This window comes from Peromyscus eremicus, chromosome 23 (assembly GCF_949786415.1).
Source record: "Peromyscus eremicus chromosome 23, PerEre_H2_v1, whole genome shotgun sequence".
Taxonomy (NCBI): domain Eukaryota; kingdom Metazoa; phylum Chordata; class Mammalia; order Rodentia; family Cricetidae; genus Peromyscus; species Peromyscus eremicus.
Window position 1 is genome coordinate 41140086 of NC_081438.1, and position 24257 is coordinate 41164342.

The 24257-nt window shown below is 45.6% G+C and overlaps 1 protein-coding gene and 1 long non-coding RNA gene across 2 annotated transcripts in view; one reads left to right on the forward strand and one right to left on the reverse strand.

Moving 5' to 3' along the window:
- The window catches only part of Stard13 (StAR related lipid transfer domain containing 13), a 170113-nt gene that overhangs the window by 105268 nt on the left and 40588 nt on the right, over positions 1–24257 (reverse strand). The gene's annotated exons all lie outside the window — the stretch shown is intronic.
- On the forward strand, positions 1596–5107 carry LOC131898225 (uncharacterized). Its single transcript, XR_009375877.1, has 3 exons — positions 1596–1708; positions 2396–3491; positions 4915–5107. It is a non-coding gene; the product is annotated as an uncharacterized LOC131898225 (long non-coding RNA).

Here is a 24257-nt window from a genome sequence, read left to right on the forward strand (position 1 = left end):
AAATTCTGTAGTAGTCCCCAGTCAGAAAACTTGAGTTAGGTTTTTTTTTTTTTTCAAACAAAAACAAAAAACAAAAAAACTTCTGTTTTGGGATTATAATCTAATTTCCTCTTTCCCTTTCCTCTCTCCTAAACCTTCATGGTCTCTTTCAAATTCATGGTCTGTTTTTCCTTAATTGTTACATTTGTGTGTGTGTGTGTGTGTGTGTGTGTGTGTGTGTGTATGTGTATGTGTGTGTGTAGTCCTAAACACACTAATACAGCTGCTCTGCTGGTATAATGTTACTTGTCTGTCTAGGCTGACCATTTGGCATTTATTGGGTAAGTACCAACTGAGACACATCTACAACACATCTTCCTCACCTAAGGCCGAGGAATCACTGTGGAAGAGGGGTCAGAAAGAGCCAGAGAACAGGGGGTTCGTCGTTAGAAGCTGCACCCACAGCGTCTCATCAACACGGCTGCCTAAACATGAGCCAAAACAACAACAACAACAACAACAACAGACACGTTAACGTGGAAGGGAGGGCCTCAACCCGAGACAGAACTAGAGGCGACTCAAGAATGCCGGAGCAGTAAGTAGTCTTCCCCAGGGAAGAGCACACCAGTCGGCTACGGAGTCTCAGTTTTAGTTCTCTGTGTCTGGGAACATGAAAGGCATGAAGTCATCGCCAGTGATCACACAGGCAACTGCAAGATTAAACAATGATGACAGAGTGCTTTCTTGTTACAATTCAACTTTCACATCGTCCTTTTCCAATAAGAGAATATTAAATCAATATAAACATTTCATCTGGCGGAGGATGGTAGCAAACTAAATATCACAGGCTGTGATCAAGGGGTTCTGAGAATAATGTCAGGTCTCAATATTTGAATTCTACAGGGAGAGACTATACAGCAAACGCTGGGCACAGAGAACAGTTCACAGTGAACTTAGGGTATGCATGTGTGTATGCCAGGGACAACCACGGGTGCTATTTCTTGGGCTCTGTCCACTTTTTTTTTTTTTTTTTTTTTTTTTTTTTTTGAGAAAAGGTCTCTCATTAGCCTGGAATCTCCTGAGTAGGCCAGGCTAGCTGGCTAATAGGTCTCAGGGATCCACCTGTCTCTACCTTCCCAGTGCTGGGATTAAAAACGGATACCACACCCAGATACTTTGATGTGGGTTCTAGGGCTTGAATTCAGGTCCTCACACTTTCAAGGCCAGTACTTTTAACAACTGAGCTAGCTCCCTGTCCCTGAGCTGTAAAATTATGATTCCTCAGTTTCTCTTCAACCTCACCCTATGGAATCCTGGAGCCACTATGTCATTTGTCTGGCGAGTCCATTACGGGCAGAGATACACAACCGGTGAATGGCGGACTAAACACTGGGTTCACAAGGGTTTCTGGCTTCAAGCGTTGGAGTGAGGATGACTGTGAGGACCTTGGCTTGAAACTGGAGCATCAGCTACTGCACAGTTCAGACTGTCTGAGGGTCCGTGTAGATTCCTCAAATGTGGGTGGGGATCTGAATGCAGAATGGCTTCTTCACTGGAAAGAAAGAGGACAGATTTGTCCCGATCCCTGATCTGATCCAACTGTCTCCTCGGCCCAACCCCTCCCCTTTCCCACTTCCTCTTGGAGAAAGTCATCCAGCTGACAAGGGGCTGAGTCAAGAACCAGGGTGTTTGTAAACATCCCTTGAATGAAAACACATGGACCTTTTGGGTAAATGTCCCTAAATGGTGTTGCAAGCCCTTGCTTGTTGTGGCTAGCAAGAAGCGAGTTTCTGAATTAAGGGGTCCCTCCTACATGAGGGCTGTGGGCTGGAAATCTAGGCAGCTGTGTACTCCCGGAGAAGAGAAAGTAGAGGAGATGGGAGGTGCCTGCTGCCTACCCTGTGTGGTACCTCACCGCCTATACTGTGTTCTTGCCTAAAGACCTTGGGAAGCTCCCCACTTATTTTTATGAGGACTTCAAATGTGTGATCTTTTGCTCCTAATCTGAAGGGCTATCTAATCTGGGATAAGAGAGTGTTCCAAGAGATACCTCTTTACTGTTATAACGTACAAAGCACACATACTACTCACCACAGAGGATGGGTTCCTCCAGCTCTCTATAACATTCAGTTCACAAGGACATATGCAATATGCACTATCTGGGACAAGAGTTACTTCAGATTTTAGTGTGTGTGTGTGTGTGTGTGTGTGTGTGTGTGTGTGTGTGTGTGTGTTTTAATATATTTGTATATATATATATATATATATATATATATATATATATATATATATATATATATATCAAGATATCCTGGGGATGGGATCCAAGTCTAAACACAAATTTCATTTACGTCTCTTGTATGCATCATACACGTGGCCTGTATTTTTATGTAATACTTTTGATGATTTTGTGCAGGAGACAAAGTTTCCTAGTATGGAACTTTCTACTTGGGATACCATAGTGGCACTCGAAAACTTTCAGATTTTGGATGTTTGGGTTATGGATGTTAAAGTGCTGTCATCCAAAAGCAAGATATGAGGACACTGAGGGACAGAGAGCAGAGTGGGCTTCCAGGAGGGACAGGAACTCTGATGGGGAGCAGGAGAATCCAGAAAGCATCCGTGTACTTCACATGCAAGGACGACCCAGAAGGAGGGACTGAGGCAAAGACACAGAAAGACACAGAAAGCAAGGCAAGCCCTGTGACACTCAACAAGTGACTTGTGATCTCTCTTCACTAGTGGATAATAACTTGGCCCTGGTAGGGCTGCTGCCCATGTTCAGTGGGTCACTATATGGAAAATGCTTGAAACAGATCTTGGTCTACACATCCAATACCTGCTGTTCATCACATCATTGGCAACATCTTGGAAACATCCCTTAGGACCAAAAAGACTGGATTTGATTCAAGCTATAATTTTGAAAAGCCTGAGAGTTCTCTGCAGGACCAGCTGATTGCAGTACTTGTCTGCAATCTTTAAGTGCCCGAGCACCTGCGGTATCACGTTGTTTAGTCTCAATTAGGGCGTGGAGCGCATCTAACCAAGCATTCCAAGTTTGCGACTCATTTTACAGATGGAATCTGTACTCCAGAGTGGGGGGTTACCGGCACTGCTGTTACCACCTCTCTGTCAGCACCCTCCCACCCCACAGCCAGAATTTTGAGCTTCAGAAACGGGTTTTGATTGGTGGAAGGCTTGACTACTGATCGTGTGCTGAGCAGAACTGGAGTATTCAAAAATACTGACTGGCTAAAAGCATTGTAATGTAAAAGTCTTGGTGAAGCCTTTGCCTGTCTGGTGATCACCATCAAGACCTTGTCTGAATCTCTTCATGGCCTCTGGCCAGCCCTGAGGTCCGAGGGACTCTGCTTGCCTGATGCGGCCTACTAGGGTAACAGAATCTGCCACTGGCATCTTGTGTCTGCCTCCAGCTGTGGCCGAAGCATCTGAAAGAAAAGCGAACAGCTGGGGCATCTTCAAGCCCGCACACAGTTCATAGGAACTGATTGGTATGTGTTTATTTATGAGTTTACCAGTGCTGGTGATCAAGTCCAGACCTCATGTGGTCTGATCTGAGCTACATCCGCGCCCCCTGTTGCTTAAGGAATGTCTGTATCAGCCTGGGCATGGCAGCTCAGGGGAAGCCGAGGCAGGATTGCCACAGGTTTCAAACCAGCAAACGCTTTGAAGTGAGTTAGTTTCAGGGCAGCCTGGGCTACAAAGTAGGTTCTAGGCCAGCCTATGCTACAGAGCGAGATCTCTGTGTCTGGAGGGATTTGGTCCTGTTTGGTGCCCGTGTGATTTGGTTGTGAGGTTCGGGAGGGGAGAGCTGACCCTCACCACTTCTTCTTGGTTAGCTGGTGTGAGCAGCAGCATCAGTTTAGTTCACTACTGCAGACAGAAAGGCCCGGAGCCCCCAGGGCACTGAAGAAAGCCAGGAAAAGCTCCAGTTGGCTTTGCCAGAGAGCCCAAAGGAAGATGTTAATTTAATCCCAACTAGATTTTTAGATGCTAAGCAAGTAATTGGTGAATTAGAAATAAAACAAAACCTAGAAACATACTATACATTGCTGTTACAGTCTATGGATATATTTAAATGTAAAGATAGTTTTCATATAGGAGAGATTTGTTCTTTTTTGGTTTTTCGAGACAAGGTTTCTCTGTGTAGCTTTGTGCCTTTCCTGGATCTCGCTCTGCAGACCAGGCTGGCCTTGAACTCACAAAGATCCGCCTGCCTCTGCCTCCCAAGTGCTGGGATTAAAGGCGTGTGCCACCACCTCCTGGCTGATTTATTCATTTTTAACGAATTATTTTTTATCCTCAATGAACATTTGAAAATAAATAAAAATAACCTTTAAATATTTCTTTAAACTATTTTAAAATAAAAATAGTATACACAATACTCAACATGTTAAAATAATGCTTATTGGAAAGCCTCAACACTGCAGAATCTAGACTAAAAATCTAACAGCCCATTTTTATTATTCACAATTATCAATTCCATTTTCCTCCCCAAAGGAGTTTGGTGTGTCCTGAATTCGTTACATATAGACACACAGCTCACTCTGGATATCCCACATAAACACACATGTTTTATGAACGTAAAATGTACACATATATGCACATTCACACATATGTAGCCATGCTACATGCCCACGAGAGAATTCTTTCCCACCTTAATAGGATCTGTTTCTCGTGCTGTTCTCAGCCTTACTCTGTTTATTTAACAACACATCTCAGAGCTTCTCGGAGGAGCAAACGGGCAGGCTCACGGCTTGGAGCCCAGGATGCTGAGCGTCTAGTCTGAAGTGTGGGGCTTGTGGAGCCAGGCCACAGGGGGCAGTGCTGCTCCCCAGTGCCATCAGAGCAGACCTGTACCTCTCTGCGGTAGGATGCCAGCTGGTAATCTAACACTCTGTTGCTCTCCTACAGGGGAGCACATCCTCCCGGAACAGTGAGTGAGGAAATACATGGACTCATATGTGAGTACTGGTCAATTCATTCATTTCCCGAAGGTGACAGACTGCCCCTCCTTGACTGCTCTCTCACAGCATCTTCTACTGTCGCGTCATCCTTGTTAATGGTATGGAGACACCGAACTTAGACACCTAGATGCTGAGTTGCACCCCAGGCAAGCACCGACATGCTCATTTCCATGGGTCCTGCAGGAAGGGCAGGGGGGTGGGAGCGCATAGGAGGGCTCGGGGACTTTCCATAGTCTCCAGGGTCATGAACACCATCTTCAGGTTGCAGCTTGTGGTTCTCGGGACCTCAAAACAAGATGTATTCCTGCACACATCAGTAGCATGCCATGTGTTTCAGGGAATGTTCAGAACCAAGCCAAGCCATGACAACAGAGTGTTCAAACACCAGCTCCCTAGATCCCACTGACCATGTTTTACATTCTTCAACTCATAAAACAAACTATTCTGCTCTCCCTATTACTAAATTTCTTTCTTTTTTTGGGGAAAAAAGAAGACTGTTCTCTAAAATGAAAAAGAAAATCACTTTGCTTAAAGTGTTATTTAAGAGGAAACGCTTAGTGGCTGGAGAAGTGGCCCAGTAGGAAAAGTGCATGCCCTGCAATCATGAGAACCTGAGTTCGGATCCCGGTACCCACATGGAAGGTAGGCACAGTGGCACACACCTGTAACACCAGCACTGGTTTGGGGGATGGTGCAGGCAGACACCGGAGGATTCTGGGCCCTTGCTGTGTAGCTGGGCTAGCCAAGATGGTCGGCTCCGGGTTCGGTGAGAGACCCTGTCTCAGAAAGCAAGATGAAGAAAAATAAAGAAGGGTGCTCATCGCCAACCTCTGTGCCAGTGTGCACATACACATGTGTGCACACAGGTGAGCTCACCTCTTCCAGCCCTCCTGCCCCCCCACATACAATGGAAAGTTTTGTAAAACCATCTATCCTTATCCCCACTATGTTCTTATTTTGAGGTGAATCAAGGTGATGCATTTGGCTACTTGCATTACGGACTATGATTTCCAAATTTCCTTTTTTCTCAAAAGAGCCCACAAGGAAAATCAGAAGCGCACATCTGCTGTAGGAGGGTCCTGGAGTGAACTGGGGTGTAACTGCGGCTGTACATGGAGGCCGTGTGGAAGGACCTCATTCTGTAGCAGGTATGGTTTAGAAATGTCAGCACTGTTCTGTATCTCTGCAGGATGGTCCATTGGACACACATGCTTTCTACTGTAATATGTGTAAAATTCCACAAACTACACAATACAGGCTGGCTTATATTAACCAAGAAGAAGAAAAGAGAGAAATGTGAAAATAATTTTGTCAGTTAGAAGTCAATTGCCTTGGGAAATGGCATGGTGTCTTAGTGGGCTTTCTATTGCCGTAATAAAATGCCACGACAAAAAACAACTTGGGGAGGAAAGGGTTTATTTCATCTTACAGCTTTTAAGTCCATTACTGAGGGAAGACAGGTCAGGAACCTGGAGGCAGGAGCTGGAGCAGAGGCCATGCTGCTTACTGGCAGCATGAGGAGTGCTGCTTACTGGCTGGCTCCCATGAATTGCTTAGCATGCTTTCTCATACAATCCAGGACCACCTGCACAGAGGTAACTCTGCCCACAGTGGGCTGGACCCTCCCATTGGTCATCAATCAAAAAACACAGCATAGGCCAATCCGATGCGAGTATGTTCTCAACTGAGGTTTCTCCTTCCCACATGACTCTGGCTTGTAAACTAGCCAGTATGTAAGGAAAGTGAGAAATGAAATAGTGTGGTATAAGAATGATTTCATGGGGCTGGAGAGATGGCTGAGCAGTTAAGAACACTGGCTGCTCTTCCAGAGGACCTGTGTTTGGCTCCCAGTTCCCACTTGATGGCTCACAACTGTCTGTAACTCCAGTTCCAAGGGATCTGATGCCCTTTTCTGGCCTCCTTAGGCATTGCATGCAGGTGATGCACATACATACACACAAACACTCATTACACATGAAATTAAATTAAATATATTTTTTCAATTAAAAAAGACCCCAAATTATATATGATTAAAAAAAAGAGAGAGACTGTCCATCAAATCAACGTCTCTTTCACAAATCTGGTGCTCCACAGAGCTGGCTTTTTGTTTCTATTGGCTGCCTCACAGTAGGGAACACACTTGAAGCTCTGGCATTCAGCCACCCAGCCAGGGAAAGTCCGCGGTGAGGCAGAAAGTGTAGATTCCCTGCCTGGGCAAGCTAGTGTCATGCACAGTGGCAATGAGACAGGATCATCCCCTCCTGAAACCTGCACCCTTTCCTTCAGATATGCTTACCCCCGTTCTAACCCCGTCTGCTCCTCATCTCCCCTACTGCCTAGTGACCCAGGACTTGCAAGGATCAGATTTTATATTCTTTTAAGATTTCAGTTGTGATGTCTTTTACATTGGGCAGAGAAATCCCGAATTCCTGCTATGACACCAAGCACAGGGCCCGCTCTAATTAACATGCTAATAGACCCCCAACAACAAAGCTTCAGTTAAGAAGGAACAAAGCCTCTGATCACATGACACAGGATGTTCCATGTACAAGCCAGGCCATTTCCACTGTTGGGAACACTGACTGACTTATTGCTTCACCAGATTTCCTAAGAACCCTTGACTTTTGACTTCTGGTTCAGGGTTAGCCTCAAGCACTGGATTGTGCAAAGAAGTTTCTAGATCTTTTAAAATTCACCTTTAAATTTGGAGAAGCCTGCAGATCCCATAAAAGATTCTGAAACTTGAGCAAAACATTTTTTTTTCTTTTTTAGAATCTCACAAACAAAAAAGCACATTCCTCACTTTGGGGTTTATATTTGGCTGCTTTCTAACAATAGCGCTCCCTGATTTGATTGAAACCAACTTGAAAATCAAAGTTGGAGGCATGTACATACAATGGATCTAGGAATCCCAGGCTCCTGAAACTTGTGTTTCTTATTTAGCTGTGAAGCGTGGGTGGCCGTGAGCATTCCTGGCAGCTATAAGGCATTTGCTAATGTATTTGACTTAGGCGTTGTTAATCACACTTATCAGCACAGGCAAGCTGCACTGGCCACAGAAGATTAGCTTCTCTCCTGTAACGCCCCAGCAGTTCAAAGGCAGAACACCAGCGCTGAGTGACAGCAACATCTGCAGGCTCCCACGACCCTTCGGCGACTTCAGAACTCACCGCAAGCCTTAGCTTTTCTTTTCCACGACTTTACACACACTCCTTTCTTCTGTTACAATGGCTAAGGCCAGGAAGTTTGCAAACTTTTAATATGAGTTGCAGAGGTACTGAGTCCCGAGGTGGCCCTAGCAGTCAGAGAGTCAGGGTCAGCGACCTTCTCTGAGAAGTAGGAACCTCCAGCAGGGCAGAGCTTCGTTTGCAGGGAAACAAGACCACTGGAAATCCTTTTGGAAGCATTAGGTTTCAACTGTGGACTTTTCCCTTAAGGCACACAGACTATTGCTTCTTGCAAAGCAGTATTGTTTATCAGAACATGAAAACACTTTGCCCAGCTCAGAGGTGAATGGGAAGGGAATACAATTGCACAGTGAGTGTGCTGGGAAAGAAAAGGACCCTCAGAGCTGCACCTGCTGGTCTGAGCGCAGACTCTTGCTTGTATTAAAGGATTCTCAGGCTCAAGGCATGACCTATTTGTCCCAGCCCATCCTAGCTCCACTAGACATGGTTTGGATCAGTGTCCCCAAAGATTTGCATATTAAAGGTTCGATCTTATCTGGTAGCACTACTGGGAGATGATGGGACTTTGAGAGGTGTGGCCTAGTTGGAGGAAGTTACATCATTGGGGACACACGTTTGAAGGGGATGCTGTGGCTCTGGTCCTTCCCTCTTTCTCTTTTGTGCCTCTCCCGTGTCATGAGGAGAGCAGCTTGCTCCAAAAGCAGTGGATCTACCTGAAGAGAAACTTGCAAGGCTGTGAGACACACAGCAACCTTTCTTCTTTGTAAGCCGATCATCTCTGGTATTTCACGACAGTAATGGAGAACCAACTACTACAGCTAACGTTTACTTTACCACTTCAAAGTCAGCAAGGGTTCATCTATTCCAATCCTTAGCCTAGTCAAAGTAGCCATGTATGGCATCCTACCTATTCTTTCACTTTGTGAATTATTTACTTGTAGAACCAAACCTGGCGGGCACTCTACTTTTGAACCATGGATGCAGTCAGAGGTTAAGCCGTGACCTCACAGTGCCCATCACAGTTGGGGTCAGTTTCATCATGGGGAGACATGGCTAGCACATACATCAGATACGATTTAGGAGTTATTGGAGGGGAAGACTATGGGAAGAAGAGGCATCCACCCCCCTCCATGATAGTCTAAGAGCTAGACTATCATTTCTCCTACTAAATTACACATGCACCAACCACCAGGGCTGGAGCACATAGCTTTTTAGGGCCAAGAATGTGGCTGATTATATTTGACCACTCTCCACCTACCCTGTGGCCTTTGAAATCGGAAAAGCTCTCTCCTATAGACCCCGGTCACTGTTTCTGATGACATCTGCAAATTGGATAGTGACTTGCCACTTAAGGAGCCAGGTACAGAGGAAGGCAAGCTGGTGACCTCCCCACTTGCGTCATTCTTGTTACTCAGGGTATGAGAGCCTCCATTCTCCACTGCTTGGCTTCTTTGAAGCACATCCAAACGTTTCATGTATCAATCTAAGCAAAGACCAGAGTCTTCATTTCCGAGCAAGAAGCCAGACGACTGCTGTGACACCTCTGTATACATGGCACCAGACAGTGACGCTCACAAGAGACCCAGGCTCACAGCTTTGCAAGCTGAGAAAGACTGTGCCCTCACTGCTGGCCTGGGTCACTGGGCCATGCAAGCCAAGATGTACCCTCTGACAAAAAATGAGGAGGGTGCTGTCTCTGCATTGCCAATGGTAAACAACCTTGCAAAAATAATAAACCTGTATATATCGATCAATAAAATTATAAACCAAACACTAATTTTAAAAAATATTGACTTATTTCTATTTTACATGTCTGAGTGTTCTGCCTATATTATGTAAGTGCACTGGGTATGCACCATGGAGGCAAGAAGGGAGTGCTGGATCTCCTAGAACTGGAGTTACAGACCACTGTGGCTGCTGGGAATGGAACCCCGGTTCTCTGCAAGAACAGCCAGTGCTCTTAACCACTGAGCCACCTCTCCAGTCTCCTATTAAATTCCTTAATACAGCTTTTTTGAGAAAATTATGATCTCAGAAACTATTAGCAAGGGAACGCACTGTTCTTAGCTTTGCTCTCTCACATGCTGAGAGCTATGTCCCCATCTCCTTATTCAGCTGTGAACAGCAAAGACGTCCTGGCCACGCTGTAACATGAAGAGCACTCACAGCGAGTGCCTGGAGTCACCAACTCCCAGGAAGGTAAACAGCGGTGGCCCGGTGCTCAGGAGACTGGGAAACGGGAAGTTGTTTGATGGGTATGGAATTTCAGGTTTGTAAGAGGAAGAGTTCTGGAGACTCTTGCACAAGAATGTGGATTTATTTACCAGCACTGAAAAGCACAGTTAGACATGCTGGAGTTGGAGCTGGAGAGATGGCTCCGCGGTTAAGAACACTGGCTGCCCTTGCAGAGGACCTGGCTTCAGTTCGCAGCACCCACGTGGTAGCTCACAACCATCTGTAACTCCAGTTCCCAGGGATCCAACTCCCTCTCTGGCCTTCATGAGCACTGCGCGCCTTCATGAGCACTGCGCGCACATGTTGCACAGACTTACACACAAATAAAATAAAACTCAATCTTTACGAGAATATGATGGAGATGATTTTCTGTTACCTGTATTTTGCTGCAACTAATAAAAATTTTAAGTGGTTTCAAGACAGAAATCAAAGACCAGACCCTTCTGGGTTCCAGGCCGTAAACCCCACATGAGCATCGCATTTGTGTAGAGGGAGCCAGCCCATAATATTAACAGATGCAGAACATTTCCAGGGCATTTTCCGCTGCCCTTTCCTGGTCCCACTTCTGTTCTTTCCTACAGTGTTCCTGCTTCCCGCGTCTTCGTAGATCTGTATTAAAGATAAGGAAAGAAGAAGGCAGCATCTGTACTGTCTCCCTACATAAATAGCAAGGCCCTAAAAATTCTCAGCCAGTTGAAATTCTTAGCAACCAGCAGAATGTTCAGCTCTCCTCTTTGGTAACGGATAACATCACAGAGAAAATGCCTTTGGTACTCCAAAGAAACACAGCCCCTAGTCAATCTGCTATAATTTGTTCCTTGTTCCCAGGCTGACTCTTCCTGAGATGGGGATTAATTTCATGTTGGTCACTGGCCTGTGAAACACTGATAAATTAAATGATTGGTAAATACAATAACTTTCATAGGACATAGGGGATAGGAAACCATTTTCTACTTGGGAGTACTAGAGAATTTCATTTCTGAACACAGACCATAGATTAATTAAGTTCAGATCTGATAGCTTTAAAAAAAAAAGCTTGGTGGCAGTCATCCAGCTCGTCCTCGATTACCCGGCACTTACTGGCAGTCCTGAGAGTCTGGAGCAAGATACCAAAAGTTATCTGAGGACAGAAGTTCAGACAGTGCCTGGCAACACCGAGCTCTGCCTCTGCCTCCTCCGCTGTGGTGCTGCAGGTTGCCATCATAAAACACAGGTGAAGACAGCTTGGAGACGTTTCAGAAGCTCCTCTGTGGTGCGTGTCTTTCAAAACTCTATCTAGACAAGTTCCAAGTGTGGCTCTCGGCCTCACTGCCTGTGCCCATATCTGGCCTTCACCACTGTGGGCAACGTTCCCCGAGTATCTCCTGGAAAGTGGGGAGAGCAGTAACACTTACATCATGTAAGTAGAATGAATGAGTTCACACATCTACGTACTTCGAAGAGCACCTGGGGATATCGCATGGTCACTAAATGTGGACCAGTATTTTCCTTAGAGTTAAGAGTTTTCTAGATTTCAAATCCGCTCAGTGATGTCCACAGAGACAGCGGAGCCAAAATGCCCTGCATAGGCTTGGCTGAACCCATCACATTTTCCCACTCTAGGATCCAAAGTACATTTGGGTTCCCGGTAAGGAGAGGAAAGTTAACACTTATGTACGATAACATGTAAGGTGCTAAGGCAGAGGAAGTTGGTTGACCAGTTGTCTGAACATAACTCAGAAACTGTGGGTGGAAATATAGATAGGAAATATTGTTTGTTCCTGGGGTGGAGATAATGCTGGGATCTTTTTAGGTTTTCATATCAGTTTTTACAGACTTCTATCGTATCTTCTTTCTCTGACTTAGATCAGTCAGAAAATGTTACAGTAGAGCTTGGTCCATCTTAGTCCTTCACAGTGTCATAGCGTTATCAAACTTGGAAAGACTTGGGGGTTACAACCTGTCCCCAAGTCAGCTTCAGCCACCTAGCCTCAGTGGGTCAATTAAAAGAGCTATATTAAAAGTAGACGGCAGAAAAAGGGAAGACTTATTCAACGTGATCACACTGGGAAAAGTGACAAAGAAATCCAGAGCATCCCTCAAGTCTATCCTGGAGTGAGATCACAGTTTAAACAGAGTCCAAGGATAAGTACATCTGAGTGGTTTCGGTCACCACTCTGACGGTGTGGTCCCGTCACCGCCGACCCATCCTTATCTGGGCTCCAGTCTCATCCTGTGTGAAATGTGTTTCAGGAAGGTAAGTCCCCCTCTGGCAGAGGCCTTTTTCTTCTCCCATCAGGAAATTCCTGGGGAAATTCCCATTTGTTCTGGATACCATTGCTTCAATAGTCAGAGTGAGAGACACAAATGTCTCTCTAGACAGTCTTCATTCTTCCTAGCCTTCTGTGGTTGTGGAAGGGGACTTCACCTTAGCAGCCTCCATAGGAGTGGGAATGGGACAGGACAGTCACATGCAGGCCCTTAGATCCTCTGCCTGGATGTGAACTCAGTCACTTCTAGTTTTCATTGTTCAGAGAGTCACAGGGCCATCCCTAACACCAGTGTCACCTCGGACTAAAGCTGTAATGGATCTAGCTTGACTGTAATTCTGCTCCTTCAGAAATCAACAGTTCCGTGGACAGTAATACACTGCACGTAAATGTAAAACACCATCCTATTTGTCCATTTCTTTTATTATTATTATTTATTTTTTAAACATTTCTTTAAAGATTTATTTATTTATTATGTATACAGTATTCTGTTTGCTTGTATCCCTGCAGGCCAGAAGAGGGAGCCAGATCTCATTACAGATGGTTGTGAGCCACCATGTGGTTGCTGGGAATTGAACTCAGGACCTCTGGAAGAACAGCCAGTGCTCTTAACCTCTGAGCCATCTCTCCAGCCCCTGTCCACTTCTTTTAAACCTGTCTTTCTGAGTTAAGTGTAAATATGTAGCTTACTGGACCTATGAATTTTCAGTTAGACAGCTGCTCAAGCTATCTGCTATGATTTGATCCAGTGTTCTCCAAACTTCATTTGTTTGAAACTTGATCCCCAGCGTAGCTCTGGGAGACGGAAGGTGTGGAGGTGAAGGGGTGTACTAATCCACCAGTGAGCCCTCCCTCGGGTTAGCTGGTCGTCACAGGATTGGCTCTGTTGAAAAAGAGTCTTTCCTATCATGCTTGCTCTACCTAGCTATCTGTGATCCCTCAAGAGTGGACTCACCAGAAACGCACCAGCGTCATGCGGAGCCAGGGTCCAATGGGCTATCATCACGTGGGTCAGTGTCACATGGGGCCATCCGAAGAGAAACAAAGGAACTTGCTCTCTCACTTGCATGTGAGGTTACGGAGAAAAGGCAGCTGCCTGTGAACCAGGAAGGAGACCCTCACCAGAACTCCAACAGTTTGACTTCCCAGCTCAGTCTTCCAGCCATCAAGGCTGTGAGAAAATACATTTAGGGGCTGGCGAGATGTCTTAGTGGTTAAGAGCACTGGCTGCCCTTGCAGAGGATCTGGGTTCAGTTCCCGGCATCCGTATGGTTGCTCATTATCATCTGTAACTCCAGTTTCAGGGGATCTGACACCCTCTTCTGGGCTCCTCAGAGCCTAGGCACACATATGGCACACATGCAGGCTTACATGAAGGCAAACAAGCAAACACATAAAGTAGAAATAAAATAAAGAGGATGGCTTTGATACATCCAGTGCCAGCATTCCATAATCTAAACAACTTTATCAGCAGCAGAATTGCTTGAAATCCTTATTCTTCTCCAATACTAAGAAAAAACATTCTATTCTAAATTCTAGGTATGGTTGAAATCACAACTACCACACTGTTTAAACAGTTAAACGTAAGCCCTTAAAATCATGTTACGTTTGAAATGGTGGTGGAGGAAGAAGGAACTGGGGAAAATGATACAGACTTTGACCCTACAGACGTGTGGGCTGGAGAGACGGCTCGGAGGTTTAGGAGCACTGGCTGCTCTCCCAGAAGACCTGGGCATTCTCCCTCAAGCTGAGCTCTTCCAGAGGACCTGAGTTCAGTTTCCAGCACACACACAGGACAGCTCACAACTGCCTGTGACTCCAGCTCCAGGAGATCCCATGCCCTCTTCTGGCCTCCAAGGGCACCTGCACACAGATAACACACACACACACACACACACACACACACACACACACACACACACACACAATTGAGAAAAGATGAGATGTGACACCTTTCCCTGACTATTTTGCCAAGGATAAGCACTCCAAAGAATAGCAATCAACTTCAAAGAAACCTTCCCTAAATGCCAGGATACAGAGGACACAATGAAGAGAATTACTTGGCAGAATATACCATAATAGGGTGTGTGGAGTCCAAAGCCCCTCAGCAAAGAAACGGGCTCTTCATAAGTTAACTTTATGATACTTTGAATGTACAATAGTAAAACAACATCCACTACTGTGTGGATGGGGTTCTGTAAAGGGAAAAAAAAAAGATTCGATTTGAACGTGTGAGGCTAGGAAGGATTTTGCCGGGTGGGTGAGTGGTGGGAGGTGGAGTTACTCAGGCAAAGGGAACATGGAAGTGAGTACAGCAGCATGAAGGCCCAGGGAGTGCTCAGGGAATGCACTGCATGCTGGGTGGGTTTCAGGCTTTGGGGAAGGCGGGGCTGTCTCCACACACTGATTCCTCACAAATTCTTGACAGGGCCTATTTTTTTTTTTTTTAGGAGAATCATTTAAACTGGTTGCTCCGTATCCGGACCACAAATCTATTAAAATAGCAGGCATTTCAAATTCTTCTCGAAGATTTTCTTTTTTGGTCAAAATGAATTAACAATACAGTTGATTTGAAACTATAAGGGGAAGTTAAAATAAATTTGCTTTTGTGAAATAAGACTCTTTATTGATCTATATGGATTCTCTAGCAAAAGTCTCTATTTCAATGAATAATTGCATGAAGCCAGAGAGAAGGCTCGGAGGGGAGGGGCGTTTGTTGCCAAGACTGAAAACCTGAGCTCCGCCCCTGGGACCCACGTGGTGGAAGGAGAGAACTGACTCCTGCAAGTTGCCCTCTGCCCTCCACACGCTACAATCTGAGACACACGGTCACCAAGACACGTCCCCACAAATAAAAGCAAAAGGAAATAAAGAGCAGGCAGAAGTTGACAATCAGGTCGTGATCTGCCAAAGGCAAATATGAATTTGATTCCAGTCATTGCTATTTCCGTGATCTTTAAATTAAACGCCAACAGAGAACATATTTCTGTGATTGCCTAGTTCTCTGGGCCACACCAAGGTCCAAAGCATTTGAATGTGAGATTTCAACAGTTCTGCTGCCTGTCCACTAGAGGCCTGTGAAGAGCTTCCCCCTAAGCCCGAGTCTCATAACCGAATGGACTGAACAAAAACAAGTAAGAAATATTGATTCAATACTGATAAGTCAGATCGAATTTACATGTAACCTCATGGTCAGGGCCATACTCATGAACAAAACAAACAAAATTCAATACTCTTTCAAAACTCTATGACATTGAATTGTAAATGTTACAAAATGGGGAGAATAAAAAAAAAAAAAAAAAGAAGGCAGTGTCGAAAATTGAGTTTTGAAAGGTTCAGCCACAATCCCAGAAGGCTGCCAGGCTCTGGCAAACTTTGATTAAGCAGACATATGTACCCATTGGCAAAATGGCTGGAATAAAAAATCACCTTGTAGCCTATATGACTTTCCAAGTCCTCCAGTACTTTCTGAATGCAAAAGACGCACAAGGGAGAGCCGTGGGCGGGAAAGTAAACAGCGTAGTAATTTAAGACAGATGGGCTGGGAAGGGACTTCTTAAACAGTGACAATATGGCAGTACACAGAGCTCAGTGAGCTATGACACAGGCGTGCCAAGGAGACATGGACGGAGCAGGCCCTAAGGTGTACTGGAGCGATTGCAGGCGGGGACCGGGTGACCGAGACAAAGTGTGCCCTGTGTTTGACATGTGAGCGGAGCTGCTGGACTGCGCATACAGGGAAAATTACTAGAGGCAATGAGGTGCCCTGTGACAGTCTGCAGGCAGCCCTGGCTCCGCCCTCCCCAAACAGGGCATTCTTAGTGCCTCCTCAGACAAACAAAACAAAAACATCAGGACTCCCTGAAGCACAAGTGCACACACTGCTGGGAGTCGGTTTGCAGAAGCGGCCTGCTTTCCACTAGGTCCAGCTAATTAGCCAGAGAGTTGGACAGAGTGGAAAGAAAGAGCCTCTTGTTTGGAGAACCTGTGAAAATGTCCCCTCAGAAGCCTGTAACTTTCCCTACAGCTCACCCTGGCCCTGAGGACAAGTGAGTGCCATCCACACACACAGTCCACATTGAAAAGGCAGTTAATTCTCTTTGTTGTCCCCGGGAGTTAAGCCCTAATGGGTTTACAATGTGCAAGCTCTTTTGGAGAGTGGCTGGGTAGTGGTTTGCTGCCAGAGTCAGAGCAGAGACAAACCCAAATGAATCCCACAGCTGTTGAGGTGACTCTGCCTGTACCCAAGGGGAGCAGCACTCACCTCAGGCATTGGGAAGTGTGGTGAGACTTAATGGGATCTGGAAGTGAATGTGGGATTATTGGGAGCCCTTGCATGGCTGGTTCCATGAAGAACCCACTGAGGCCTTCCTTCATTCTTCAGTGAAGACTGTGGCAAGAATCCACTGAGTCTCAGTGTTCTCAAATCAATCTCAGGTGAGAAAAGCCAGCATTGTTGTGATATCACCATGTGTTGTCAGTTAGTCTTACTGTCAAGGTTGTGACCCCCACACCCCAATCTCAAACATCTCAGTGTGGGCGGGAAAAAGCCCGGGTAACGTACGTACATCTTACCTTGGCAGAAAGGAGACGCGGGTGTGGCCCATCTAGTGGAACTACATTGAAGACTCATTATGGTAACTGTCAACAGCCTGAGCTACCTTTAGCATCACCCTTTCTGCCTTCTCTTCTCATTTCAGAAAAACAAAACAAAACAAAAAAACCCTTTGTTTTAAACCCAGTCACTCTGATATTCCACGCTCTTGAGCGTAGAGATTTCACAATCTCCTTTTAAAGCCATGGCCACTGTTTTCCCCCCTTTCAACATCCTTCCGGTCAAGGGCTGTCCTTTGATGCACAGAATTCCCTTTTGCTGACATCTCAGCCTATTTCCTGCTACCCTCATGTTGATTCATCTGCGAGCTGCATTATCTCCTCTCAAAGGCGGTGTATTTAGTCCATTAGGACGGCCAAGGTCAGCCCCCGCTCGTTTGTATCTGAATGATTAATTTCTCCAGCTCACAGAAAGTCCTCTTAAGTGCTGCCCATGTGCCCACTAGGCATCCACCGTGGAGCACAGGTCTCACTTACATCACAGCTGTGTGAAGCTTGACTCTGGCAAAAGAGATCTTAGAAAGAATTTCAGAACCCCAGAGGGCTAACACAGGCAAACTCTCAATTCCATGGGCATTTAAGGAAGAGGGAAAAAAAAAAAAAAAAAAAAAAACCTCCGTGTATTTCCTATGGGAGAGGCTGCAACACTGATTTGGAAATAAGAGTGAACTTGAGCCATCTGGAGGATGAGCTATGGCTTTGCAATGGAAGGACTTTCATCCCAAGGACACCTTGGTCGGCCACCCTAACCATACAAGGCTGTGAGAATTTATCTCAGGTGAAGGACGAACTCAATAGCATTGGGCCAGGGACAGGACAGGGAGCCCAGCAGCGCCCCTGCTGTCCCTAGGGATGAAGGACGATACTTAGAAGGCTGGGCCAGCCTTGTTGGTAGCACAATACTCATGAACAGGGGAGCCAAGGCTCAGGGGAGCAACAGGGACAGTGGCTGGGAGCCGAAGATCTACAGAGCCCTCACGGACTCCCCCTGGCTGGCTCTACTGCCCAGTGTTAGGACATTGGAAGGCTGGCCTTTGTGTGTTAAAGACTGGAGAAGGGAAGACATGGGAGGAATGCCTCCTGGAGCGCTCTCTCTCTCTCTCTCTCTCTCTCTCTCTCTCTCTCTCTCTCTCTCTCTCTCTCTCCCACTTGTCATTGAACTCTAAATGGGCCCATGTAGAAAGGGAAGTGATCCATTCCTTAGACTTTCCCTGGCCACATGTCCACATGGCTCTTTTTTTGTTTGTTTTTTGTTTTGTTTTGTTTTGGTTTTCCGAGACAGGGTTTCTCTGTGTAGCTTTGCACCTTTCCTGGAACTCGCTTGGTTGCCCACACTGGCCTTGAACCCACAGAGATCCACCTGGCTCTGCCTCCCGAGTGCTGGGATTAAAGGCGTGCGCCACCACCACCCAGCTACATGGTTCTTTGACTCCTAACCCTAGTATTATTTCTCTGACTTTTTTTGAGATTTCTTTTTTTTTTTTTTAATTTTCTTTAATTTCTTTATTGAGATGACTCAGGGTCACCTTAGTACAGCAGGTCACCCAGCATGACTTCCGAGACCCTCACAGAAGATGAACAGTCAACAGAAAAAAGATGAACGATTACACCAAATCATTAGAGTAAAATTACACAGCCTCTGTGCTCACTTCTGAACTGTTCCCTTTCACTGTTTCCAGCCTGCAGTTAGCCAACTGAGTCCAAGCAATTAAAACCAAGGACAGGAGACCTGCAGATGAGTGGGGAGGGGCTCTGCTCCATCACCCAGGTCACATGTTCGTGTATTCAACTGTATACATGCCGTGGCAGGTTTGAAAGAAGCACTTGGTTAATAATTTTTCATCTTTTTTTTTTTTTTCTGCTAGCGTCTTGACATCACACACCAGAAACAACGTCACAGGCAGAGCGCTGCTCAGCGCACAAGGGGGGGATCTGAGTATCTGAGTCGGGGCACTGTACACAAGCTAGATTCACACACACAGGTATGCTTATGTGCACGTGGGGCTTCTAAGCACACGTATTCAGAGAAAAAAGTGGGGCTAGCTTGGTTCGTCTGAACAGACTCTGACCTTTGAAGTGCTGTTGCGAGCGGCAGGTGCTCAGCACCTGCTCCGTGCCGTGAACTCCACACAGTCACACTGCTCCTGTCGTGTGCTGTTTCCTGTCCCCATTGTCCTCAATGTGTTCTGAATGAATTCTTCTGAGAAAAACGCTCTTGGGGACCCAGAAAACCAACCCCGGCTATTTTTAACTGTCCACCAGCCTTCCTCTCTCTAGCTCAGCGTCACCAAAACCCCCACGCTGTCTTCTCTCTCCATGGGGAATTTCCCAAATGCTTTAGTAACCTCGGCAGCTCATCTCCATCCATGACAGGCCATGGATTTATCATTGGCAAAGTGACTCCTTGATATTCACCTACCTTATGTGAGTTTTTGTGAAAATGAGCTATGAAGTTGGCGAGAATATTTCAACTAATAAAAGATGAGAGCCCGGTTTTGTAAAACCGTTTTCCCTAAAGCTAGGTCAGATATTGTGACAGTAGCACTAGGTTCTGCCTACAGCACCTTAAGCTCACTTTGACACAAGTCGAGTTACCTACCCTCACACACCAGCTTCCTGGATGGGAAGTAAAAGAGCAACAATTGTCAGCTGGGTTTCACCAGGTCTGACTGAAAAGCATGCTTCCAACCCACAATGACATGGGAGCCTTCTTCATGACAGCTTTTCATGGTGGCTGCATCCTCTGACTCCTTCCCATCCACTTCCTCTGCTAAGAAACGAACACACCATTTATTTCAAGAGTGGTAAATTTGTAAGCATTTTGTGTTTGCTTGCTTTACTTGAGACATGGTCTCAACATGTAACTCCAGCTCTCCTGGAACTCACTCTGAAGACTAGACTGGCCTCGATCTCACAGAGATCCACCTGCCTCTGCCTCCTAAGTGCTGGGATTAAAGGCATGTGTCACCACGCAAGCTAACCTATAACTATTTATCTGCATTACTTACTCTCCTTTAACCCAAGAATCTTAGCTATTGCTGCAAAAAATGTAGGAAAAGAAAAAGTTCAAAAAATGTCTTCCTTAGGCCTCAAAGAAAGTAGAATGATGTAAACAGAAATGGTGACATTTGAACCCTCTGTTCCCCAAATGGGCACCAGGGCACTTGGGGCACTGTGGCAAGCCCACAGGGGTGCCATGGAGTGTTTCGAACTTGGAGAGATTCATAGTCACACCCGAGTGCTGTCAGAGACCAGCAGACTGTGAATTCAAAGCCGTTTGCACTTTCTACTGGAGAACCTCTTGACTGTCCTTCCTGTGAGACCACACCTGACAAAGGCAGATGCAACATGAAATCATCAGCTTCCAGTTTCCAAGGGAACGTGCAGCATCCTTCCAGTGTTCAATCTCTAAATCAGGTAGAAAGAGCTATTAGTAATAGTTCATGTGCTCCCATCCGCAGATTCAGCCGGTCATGATGGGAAACACTCAGGAAAAAGATTCTGACTGTTCTGAATATGTACAGACATTCTTCTTGTGGTTATTTTAGTATGACAACTACTTTACACTACATTAAATATTAAAGCCATCCAGAGACTATTTAAAGACTGTAAGACAATGTGCATAGGTTCTAAACAAATATTACCCTATTCAATGCCAGGAATCCGGGGTTGGGAATCGGCAAGGGAGTTCTGGAACAATCCTCTGTGGCTACTAGGAGATAACTATATTCTGTTTTCTTCTGATTTCAGGGTATTTTAAAGAAATCTCTAAGGTTTAGGACATAAATACATCTTAAGTGGTTTGACTCTAACGACTTCATAGATATTTCTTTTGGCCTGGGGATGGGGTCCCAAATGAGGGTGGTGACTCTGACGGGCTGTGGAGGAAGCCGCTGAAGCGTCGAGGGCACCAGGAACCAAGACTGCTGCAAACCTCTTTGATGAGGCCCAGATACACAGGCTAGGCCTCGAGTCAGACTCAGGGAATCGGAAACTCTTGCGGCAACACAGTGATTCGTGTTTTAACCAGGCTTAGGTCTGACTCTAATACACATTCAAAATTTAGAAATTTAGAAGCATACAGGTGTGTTTAGACCTAGGAGTGTCTACCTGGAAAACTGACGTCAAGCCTGTCTCTTGGACTGAAAAGTGTAGAAATAACCCAAGTCGGTCAAATAAACTCCACACACACACACACACACACACACACACACACACCTTTCCGGTCTTAGGGCTCATTCTATAATTTTAAAATCAGAACTTGCATTATAAATTGAAAGTTATCTGTGCTGCTGTATTTTCTGTTTGGCACCCGAGGACCAACAATGCCTTTTGACTCTTGGACATGGACTCTTTCTCTGCACCATTGAGTAAGAAGACAAGACTCCTGGCTGGCCAGGAAGGCAGGACCTTTGAGAGGAACCTGATCTGCATTCTCACCTGACTTGACAATGAGCAGGCCATACTTCACAGCCATTGTGAGATTCCTGTGAAGACATCATCACAAAGGGGGTGTGGATGTCTATGTGCAGGAGGACGTGAGGGAGCAGCACATCTCAGCGTTTCATTCCACTTAATCTCCTTAAACCTTTGCACATTTTCAGAGAGGTCTTTAAACCTTTGAGTACTAAAGCAGATGCTCACGGCCAGTCTTCTTACCCCACACCCCCACTCGATTTCCTTAGCAATATGGTGGCGTAAGCATCGAGTACTAGGAGGAGTCCAAGAAGGCGCATCTATGCAGATACAGGAGAAAGGAGGTCTTTATTGGCTTGAACCCTCTGACACTGGAATGATTTTAGCATTAGACTTTGGGGTGTCAGCGAGCAAAGCCCCATTAGAGGTTAACTAGTCTTGAGGAGCCAAGGACTAATGCCTTCCCAGCACCATCTGGCTCATGACAGCTACCCACTACCTATCTGATGGTTTGCTTGGTTACTGAATGCTCATTTTTAGAAATTATAGTCATCGTCTGACATTATACATTCACTGGATTCTCCTAAATATGTCAGACTTTTTCAGTGTTTTATACGCTATTGATTTCTCCTTAAAAATTTTAAAAGTCTCTGTCTCTATGTGTGTGCGTGCATGTGTGTGTGAGAGTGTGTGTGTGTGTGTGTGTGTGTGTGTGTGTGTATGTGTGTGTGTACCAAAGCTATGTGCGTGTAGAAGTCAGAGGACAGTCCTTTCAGACTACCATGTTTGAGACAGGGTCTCTTGCTCACTGTGTGTCCACCAGGCTAGCTAGTCCACAAGCTTTCAGCGATTCTCGTGTCTCAGCCCCCCCTCCCCCCCAATGCTCCATATGAGCAGGGGATCACAGATGCAGCTACCAAATCTGCTTCACACAGATTCCAGGGACCCAAACTGAGAAACGCACATTTGCATGGTAAATCCTTTGCTCACTGTGAAATCCCAACAGCCCAGTGCCCATTCTCTTCTTTTGTACACACCCTTGACCAAACACAGGAAGGCTGACTTCTGAGCTCTGAGCTCTCCGTTTGTTGTTCCAAGTTTGTCTTTATGCCAGTACCACACTATATGGATTACTGTAGCCTTGCAATATAGATTGAGAGCAGGAAGTGTGAGGCCTCCAGCTTGTCTTTTTCAAGATTGTTTGGAGGGCTGGAAGAGACTCCTCAGCGATAGAGCCCTTGCTGCTCAACCGAGCACTCCAGCACCCATGTTGGGCAGCTCACGCCCACTTGAAACTCCAGCTCCAGGGGATCAGAGGCCCTCCTTTGGACCCTATGGGCATGCATGGGCACACAGACACACATGCACATGTGTGCACACGTGTGCGCTCTCACACACACACACACGCAGAGAGAGAGAGAGAGAGACAGAGACAGATGGGCAGACAGACAGACAGACAGAGATACACAAATTAATTAAAAAGATTGTTTTGGCTATTGGGGAATCCTTTGAGATTTTTAATTAATTTACTTCTTTTCCACTTCTGCAAAAGATGCCATTGGGTCCTTGACTGGGATCGCCCCAAATCTCCAGGCAGCTTTAGGTGTGTGAGTAACTTATGACAGTAAGTCTTTTCATGTGTGACTGTGTGTCTACTTTAGATTAGTGTTAGTCATTAGGAGTTGTCTTGGCCTCCTTTTCTGACTGGTCACCGTTAGTGCATGTAGACACACTAACACACTCACACAGAAAGGGGCAGGCACATCGGTTACAGTATAATACAAATGCACCAATTGTGCTTATTGATTCTAACTTTTTTTTTGCAGTCTCTAGGTTTCTGTGCATGCAATCAAACCATCTTGTAAGCAGAAGGTAAGTTCACATCTTTCCACATTGGAGATCTTGTGTAGGGTGCTTTTATGGACATCGTACTACAAAGAGATTGTGTTCAGTTTTCTTTATGAAGTTTTTGTGAGCAACCTATGAGTTTCTAGTTATGACGTTATTATAGAAGCTATTTTAAGACTATAGATTTTTACAATCAATTGACCTCTGTTCCTGAAATAGATCTAAGTTATTTCTCGGCCCTCGCACAGTAAAACAAAGGTTAAAACAATGGAATGAGGGGTGGGAGAGATAGTTGGGTGGTTAAGAGCCCTGGTTGCTGTTCTAAAGGACTCCAGTTGGATTTCCAGCTCTCCCACGTTGGTTCAGTACCATCTGTAACGGCCTCTGTGGGCACAGTAAGTTATTGTGAGTTAACAGGGCTCAGAGCCCTTTACCGTTGGTTCTATGAAGAAAAGTTGGAGTCAACTGATATACACACTCACTGGCTGGTAAACTTGATTTGTGTGTTGTAAAACATGATGCTGTACTTTATAAAGTCAATCAGATAGGAAGAAGAAGAATTGGTAGTGGGAAGACAGACAGAACATAATCCTCATCTGCATTTCCATCCTCATAGGAGTGCGTGAATGAAAAAGAAAATCCTGCAAATGCCAAAGGCTGCAGACGGGTCTCTGGGGTCTTACGCTCTGCAGAGACAGCAACTTTCAGCTGCAACCGAATCATCTGGGGCCATACCCTGT